Genomic DNA, 8,821 nt, shown 5'->3' with positions numbered 1-8,821 from the left:
AACTGATCCAAAAGGCTAGGGCCCAGTCATGGGGTGCCTGGCAGGATGGGCTTTAGGAGGGCTGAGTGACAGAGTCAGCGAAATAAAGGTTTGCACAGGGGGAGAGCCGAAAGCTTTGAGGGCTGGAATTCAACTGCCTGTTTGTATGCAGCCTGACAGGCTGTAGTACTAACCTCCTCTCACCTACAGACTGAAGGAAGCAAGCCTCTGCTGACTGCTCCTGGGTTCAGTGGCCACCAAACCTGGAAGAGAGCACCCTGCTCTCCAGCTGCCAATGGGCAAACAGTGGCTGCTGCAAAGCAATTGCTTTGCTTGCTCTCCCTCTAAGTCCCAGACCCGGTCATTGTAGGAAAACACACCCCTTGCATTGCAGATGCTCTACAATGAATTTGGAACACATGTGGGGTTTACTGCCGTAATGTCAAAAATCACATTCTACAATGCCTGTGCTACCCATGCATTTTACTGTTAGCATGTATCAAATAACTGATGTTTTGAAGTTTTCCATCTAATAGAAAATTCTAATTCTACAATTGAATCCAAACCCAAATCTGTTACTCAGATATGCCTTATTTAAAAATACTGAGGTGTTTTATTTTTTTATTTTTATTTTTTTTTTGGTCAGCTTTTCTTAACCTGGTACATTCAGAACATCTCCTTAATAAGTGGATGTTCTAAAATATCTTTGGGGCTTCATTTCTAAACAGACCATCATTTTAACATGTTCATTTATGAGGGCTCACTAGTTTGGTCATCTGTATATTCTAGGTCAACTCAAACATGTAATGTTAATGTTGTTGTGGACATCTAAGGGTGTGAGAGCTGGGAGAGCTGGGAAAAGCAGAAGGCTTCTGAACATAACACCTTGAATTGTCTGCTTTTTTCTCAATAGTGAGTCTGATCAAATATACTTTCTACACATATATACACAAATATACTTTCTACACATCCCACCTCACACATCACAGACCTGTATAATGTTAAACTGAGGAAAACATACTTTAAAATAAGTAATCTTTCATAGCTAAGATGCTTGTGTATTTTCCTGCTCCTTTTTGCTGTCAAAGAGATGAAACCATAAATAATATTTTAGATCTACGCTAATCTCAGTAAATATATTTACTGTATTCTATGAAGTTACTAGAAAGTCTTTATTTGATTTTATCTAATTATCACATAAATGCAGGAACATTAAGTGGGCTGATGTCAGCAATCAGGACTGCTTGTTACACAACATCAGTAACAGGGGCTCAGGTATGAAACAACTGTAATTATAGGTATTTAGCCAAAATGTATGTCAGTTGTAACTGATTAGCTGTGTAAGTCTTTTAAAGTAATTGAAATACTTCATAAATAAAAGTCGCAAACTTAGCAACCAACAATATGGCCATATATAGAAGTTTGATTGATGGTACAATGATATTTAATTCTCAATGTCTTTTTCTTTACTTTTACTGATTGTTGCAAATATGTTTCTTCTTAGACTTTCTTAGAATTTCCTTATTGGATATTTTTGTCCTCCCCATTATGTTTCTTTTCTTTGTTCATTTTGGGATTAAAATGAAGGTTGAGTGAAGACAAGTCTGGAAATTACTCAGCATTCACCTATCTTGCATGTACATTAAAACTTGATTCCGATATGGCAAGCATAAAAATCATGTCTCAAAAATATTTCATCATGGTTTCCTCAAGCTCTCCCGTGCAACGCCTATAATTTTCAATGGACCCTTCAGTGTGTACATCATTCTGTCAAGCACAGTGTTGCTAGGGCGTTTGCCATTCAACAGCATGTTGCAGCTATTGCCAACTGATGTAGCTAGCTTGTCAGGCTGCAAACCAACCTTCACCAGTATGCAAATAATTCTACTCTTTCTTTGGAGAAAAAGGTAAACTGATGTTTTCAAACCAGGGATTCTAATGTTCAGAAAAGACGTGATGAGATATATGCCATACTAGAGTGATATATATATACTGATGCAGTGTCAAATATTTGTTTTCTGTCAAGACTGGCCACATCTCATTAACTATGTGATTGCATTATCTGACCTACAAAAAAAAAAAAAAGAAAAAAAAAGAAAAGTTTTCTGTGGAAGGCACATGGAAAATACCTTTTGGTTAATGTAAGTCGCCTTAAACTTTATAACCACATTGAATCAGAACATATCATGTGGACCTCCCAATGGGTGCCTAGCAGCAGAAGCTTGGAAGTACCTATCGTACCATACATAAAAATCTCAAACTTAAAGCCCCAATTGCTACACTGCAATCTGGTTAGTCCTGCCTGTGCAGCAGAGCTGGATTTCTCTGCTTTGGCTGCCAAAAGACATAACCATCGTGTACTTGCAGCAATCTAACACTACACTGAGAAGAACGAGCTAAAGCAGCTGCAGTCTGTGGCCATGGTGAATATCCCCTAATTTCTAACTAATTTCTAATTAAGCAGAGGATGAAAACATTCATCACACACTGCCCCCTGACATCACCACCTAATACCATTTGCCCACAGAGAAAGGACATCCAGCCTGTCAGTCTCATATATTTGTTTCCCTGTGTTTGTTTACAGCTCGTTCATAAGATCTGACTTACAGCTAAGGCAGGCAGGGCTCTGCCCAGGTGCTGAAAGGTTTGCCATCAGACGCTACTGGTTCTGCCAAGGCTGAACCACTGGCCATTCATGGGGAAGTATCAAGTTGCCTGACCTGAAGTGAGCTGTCACAAATTTCAGTATGGCAAAAAGCATGACTCACTGCTACGTGCAGCTCTGAAAAGCCCTTAGTAGAGGAAAACATGTGACTTTGCACTTGCTAAAGCAGGGCCACTCTAGAGTTTACAGCTGCTATCAGCCCTCAAAGCTCTTCCTCTTCACAAACAACAGTGCTTTATGCATGAAGACTGTCTCGAGAGCAAGACAGAGGAACCCCGATGGAACCATATTCCATTGAAATGTGCGATTTTATCAGTTCACTCCAGAATAAAAATTCTGCTTTGTCATTTACAGGACTTCTCTCAAGCACCTGAAGCGGATGTAACTGGAGCTGGGATTGCATGGGGATAGCGCGTGGTCCATACACTCACCGAAAAACTCCCTGCCCCCACCAGTCCCCTCCCTCCCCATCATTTAGCTTTAGTTTCCTGCTGTTACTTGTCTTTCTCCCTCTTACCATGATCCTAGCATCACTAGTGTTTCCAGGACAGCGCTAAAGACGTGGTGCCAGCACCACTGGGAAAAGAGAAAGGAATAGATATGTGGATTGAGAAAAGCAGACTGAAGAGGCATCAGATGTGTTGTCACTCTTTGCTATTCTTTACATGCAGACTTTGTGTTTTTTTTTGTTGTTGTTGTTTTGTTTTGTTTTGTTTTGAGGGGATATATTTTCACAGCCTGAGGTACCCATTCACCATGTTTTCAGTCCCCATCAGAAACCCATAGCTAGGATTTTCTCTTTACCAGTTGTGTTGACTTTGGATTTCACTCTTTCATCACTGGCTGTGACAGAGGATCATGTTATGGCAGCCATGCCCTGAAGGGCAGGCGGAAGACATACTGCTTGCATAAGTCAAAATCACGCCCACTGGTGCAGAGCAGGAGTTTAATCCTGTCACACCTGAATTTTTCTCTACCTCGTTTTATATTTCATTGAACACAAAGAGATAATACACATCAGAAATACTCTGGTAAGCCTTAGAAATCCTGCAATTACAGTAATAACATGACCTTCAGGACTCTGCCTTGCAGGCCCAAAGCTGTCCCATGGCATGGCTGGCCCTGCGGATGTCCCCAGCACCTCCAGTGGTGGTTGGGGGGCTTAGCGAGGGGCTACTTGTGAGGCAGGCCATGTCCTCCTGGCAGACTGGATGAAAAAATACTGTGTTTTGGGGGCTTGCCCCAAAATGCCTCTAGTCTCCTGGCCCTGCATTGTGGTACAAAGCCATGTGAAGGGCTCACCCTGACGGCAAAAAACAGCAGCCCCCTTAGGTACACGGTGAGGAAAGCTGAGCAGGTGATTCCCCATCCTGAGCAGGACGCAGGAGGTTTGGAGTCACGTTGCTTCATCAGCTCCAAGCTGGACCCACGAAGCATCTTTGTGTCCCTCATCCTGCCCAAGGCAGGAGCCGGTGCGCCCCACTGTTTTCCCGCGCTCCCTTTCCTGGGGAAGGGAGGGAAAAAAATATATACATATATTTTCGGCCAGTTGAATTTCAGGTTATCCCAGCGGCTCGGGGAGCACGGGGGGCGGCGAGGAGGCGGGAGGCAGCGCTGCCCTTAGCACCGCGGAGACGCGGCAGTGCCCGGGCGGGCGGCGGCAGCTGGCGGGGAGCGGGCACGCCTCGGCTTTCCCCAGGCACTCGAAAGATACTTTAAAGCCGCTGAAGAGACACTTCGCGGGGCTGATCCATTAATGTCGTTTTATTAGCAGCTTGACACGAGAAATCCAAAATTTTCGGGGCGATAAGTTTATGTTTGTTTGTTTTCCGCGCACAATGAACTCCAGGCAATTGCCGCTCTCTGGATTGCCAAGTAGGGGGGTGTGAGCTGAGAGCGCGGGGACGCGCTGAGCCCTGAGCTCTAATGGAGGGTTTTGTTTGTTTCCATGATTACAGCTATAAATAATAATAGTTAAAAAAAAATCCCGACAACTTCGGGTGTTTTCATTCTCCGTGTCCCGGGGGTTTCCCCGGCGGCGTGCTGCTGCTGCTGCCGGGGCCGCGGCGCTTTTTTCCATTTCCCGGCGAGCTGCAGCTAAAAGGCCGGCCCCGGCTCCCCTCTGTGCCCGGGGCCGTGGGGATGCCGCGGGGATGCCGCAGGGATGCTGCGGGGATGCTGCGGGGATGCTGCGAGGATGCTGCGGGGATGCCGCCCCGCTCCGCCCCGCTCAGCTCCGCTCTGCGCCCCGGCCCCGGCCCCGCGGCCGTCGCCGCCTCCCGAGCATCCCCTTGCCGGGCTGGAGCTCCATCCCCTTTTTAAGCCGTGCCCCACTTTGTATTGGCTGGCGAGCAAGCCTGAAAATGGATATTACAGCTTTTTATGATATAATATCCCTCTAATTGGTGCTTCATAGGGCCGTGCCTGAATTCTTTTCAATTAAGCCCTAAACTACAGTAACTGTTTCTCTCAGTACATGCTGGAAAAGCCATTCACGAGAGAGGCGACTGGTACTGCACGATTCCAAAGTACCTTTAATGTGTCAAAAATGTTTTGTGAAGAAAGCAACACTGTAAATGCAATCACCTACATTGGTGTCCCCATTGTTAAGCGGGAGCCAAAGTATTGCTAATTGTCCTGCGTTTTAGCTGGGTTTTTAGAGCATTATGTAGTAAGTACACCGAAGGGTCAATTTGTGAAGTGAAATACTTAGCATGCAAAGCGTAATACAAGATGCTGTGTAATACTTGACCTCTCAGCATAATAAATGTAGCAGTGAAACGCTGTGCATTCAGGATTCGCTGAATAGAGCCTCCGCAGAGGAACAAAACCAGAAAATGTTCTCTTCATTCCTTTTTTTTTTTTTTTTTCGCTAAGCGAAAATTATTCTTTATAATGGCCATTGCAGCAATTAGCCAGCATTTGGGGAGAATAAATGTGCAGAAATAGCAATTTCTTATTTTAAATGAGATTTTTGTATGGAGCCTGCAAATTACTTGGAGGTATATGAATAATTGTTGCCTTAGTTTTATGCTACAGAATAGGGTGTGGGTGGGTATAAAGATTTCCTATTTGCAGTTAAATGTTTAGACATTTTATTATTTTAATTTCACTCTCAGTCTGTCTCGATTGACCCTGCTTTCCCCACTGATCATTTTATGTATGCCAGGAAGCAAGTACTCAGATGATGGAAGCTTTCCAATTAGAGCTTTATGGTTTGGGTGTGTGTGTGTTGGGGGTGGCGGTGGTGTCTTTCCTTACTATTTATTTATTTGTAGCTTTTTTTTTTTTTTTTTATGAATGTGACATGTAAGTACAATCAGTTTTTACTTTGGACATTACTATGTTGTTTTGAATTTAGCTTGCTAAATCAAAACATTTTAAGAATGTAGCATATTTGATGGACACTTCTCATTATCCTCCAGAATGGTAAACCTAATTGGTTCTTTATTTACACATTTTAAAGGTTTTGTGCTCAGGAAAAAAAAAAAAAAAAAAGCAAAATTCTTTCTCTTGGGCCTTACAGATTCCTGCATTGAATTTTTAAGTGGATTGAAATTTTTGTGCTTCACTTGCTAAAGTGGGAAAAGTTTTGTGAATCTGAAATGAAAACAATTTCAGAGAAAGCACTAAAAGTTCTGACAGCTAAAGCCTTTTAGGAATAGTTCATTTCAGAAAAAAAAAAAAAAAGTAATCTTTGTTGCATATTTCACTAAAACAATGCACAGTAATAGGAGTTTGTACCCTGAATAATAGGTCTTCCTTTATAACTCTCTAACACTGGACCAAGAAAAAAGCCTGGATAATTAATTTAGAGTGTATAACTTCCACTCCCTTGGTCTAAAACTTTCCTCCACTACATATGTTACTTCTTTTCACTCTTATTCCCCTAGACACCTATCCTCACTTCTGTAAATTGCATACAACCTGGATTGTCCCTCAAAGTGTGATTTCTTAGGTAGTAAAATGACAGAGTCTGAAGACAAACACTGTTTTCTTACCTGATCCATAAAATTGAATGGCCCTAGGAAATAAGTATTCTTTCCCAAACTTGTTCCTGTTCTTATAATAGCAAATGTTTTTCATGACTTCTGCACTTTAATATTATTTGAGACTTTTGCGAGGTAGGTAAATATAGTTCCTTTTTGATTATACACACTAATATGTTAAAATTACTAGTACAGTCCTGATCCTGCAGCCACTGCGTATTTCAAAACTCCTTCCATTTCATTAAGGTGTCATATCTGCAACAATTTTTGGTTGAAATCCTGAGAAAAAAAAAAAAAAAAAAGCACAAAAAACATCCATGAACAAATCTGTAGTAGTTTTACATCTTGAGGAGCTTCTAGAATGAGCAATTTGTAAATTTAAAATGTTGCTATTAATGCTGTATTCAGATCTTTTTCTCTTGATTTCTTAATAGTAGAAACAGATTCCGTGAGTTTATGTGCTAGTAGAAGCATAGGATTAACATCAATGATGTTAATGATGTATTACACTGCAAAGTCATATTTAACCATGATATTTTGGCATCCTGACTTGTTCTCTGCCTACCATGATATTTTCTTTGAAAGTTCAGGTCATCTTTGTACTTTTAAAAGAAACTGATCTACCCCAGAAACAAACCTTCTAACACAAAATTTGTACTCCATTAAGTAACAATTTGTCCTCATTTCAATTGGAGAGTGGTCAAAGCTAAGCATCCTCTAAGTTAGCAGTTCTTATATTGCATAAACATCTAGAAAAAAAATCTTTGGCTAGCTTCTCTGCTGAGTTATAATCTCTGAAGCCAAATAATTTGCATCAGCTGTGTTTCTCCCAGAGATTTATGTTGCTGGAAAATAAAAAATATAGCTGTCCCAATGGAATACATGGGACAAAGTTCTAACTTTCAAATGCGCCTAAATATTACATGAAATCAAGTGAGTTGATTTCTATGCGAACCATATACTGTTCAATTTTTTGAGGTATACACAATTACATTCACAGTATAAAGAAATCCTGTCTTAGAAGGAGAAGACAGAGAAGGCAGCAGATTCAGTAAGTTATTCACAACTTCCCAGGATACTTAAAACTTCTACATTTCATAACATTCATTCAACAGATTGAGCAATAATATCACACCGCATAAATACACATAGTGTATGTTCTGTATTTCACTTTTGCCTTTGTCACATGCTGGGGAGTGAGATTGTACTGGTTATACTAGAGCATTCATTGGTAGTCTGCTACATTTAAATGAAAAGTTCAACTTATTTTTCATTATCCAGTTGAGAGCAATACCTTCATGGTACTAGTTGTAAAAAAACACACTCTCTTTTCTTTTATTTCCATGCAGAATGTTCCCGGGTAACATGTTTTCAATATACATTATAAAAGCTCCAATGTGAGAAGAAGCTTGTAATGGACTTTTGTTTCTATCAACTTAGGGAAAGGATGATCAGTGGAGCAGTAAAGAACATGTCACTTCTTCAGCATCTTTATTCTGTGGCGCGTGTTAGTCTACAGTGCAGTATATAAGGAGAAGCGCTATTGTTAAAAACATATATTTTAAAATCATTGCTTACCTAGGAAAACTAAGGGCTTTGCTAAGAGAATCCCTGACAGCCATCTAAAGTATTGCTTGGCCAAAAGCCAGAAGTGAAGAAAATGTAGCTTGTGTTGCCTTAGCTACCTTTATGACAATATTGTTTACACATTTTTGTGCTTCAGTGGTTAATTCTCTAAATAACCCCAAATAATCTAAACAATAGTCAGACAAAGTCCTTAAACTTGATAAGTGCTTCTAGACATGCTTTCATTAATCACTTATTAATCTAAAAGCAACTGAAAATAAAATTTTTTGTCTTAGTTGCAGCATGGGTGTCAATGATAAGCTTCAGAGGTACAGGAGCCTTAAAATTGATACGGGGCAACCAACAGACAGATGTAATTTTTAGTAATGTGCATGCAGCCAATATTTTCAAATTCCTCATGTAGACCTGATTTTCAAAGTAAACACACACATTTCTTATTTTGTGGGAATTTTTTAACTTATTGCCATTTATACCTTTAGGGGTCTAATTTTGGACAAATAATTATCCATTTGTATATGCATACCTAGAAAGAGGAAAATAAGTGCTTTGTTGAGATTAATTTATTTGTTGGGGAAAAGAAAAAAAAAAAGCTCTTCAGCTG

This window comes from Cygnus atratus, chromosome 5 (genome assembly GCF_013377495.2).
Source record: "Cygnus atratus isolate AKBS03 ecotype Queensland, Australia chromosome 5, CAtr_DNAZoo_HiC_assembly, whole genome shotgun sequence".
NCBI lineage: Eukaryota > Metazoa > Chordata > Aves > Anseriformes > Anatidae > Cygnus > Cygnus atratus.
The sequence above is the reverse complement of the archived record's forward strand: the minus strand, read 5'-3'. Positions refer to the sequence as shown.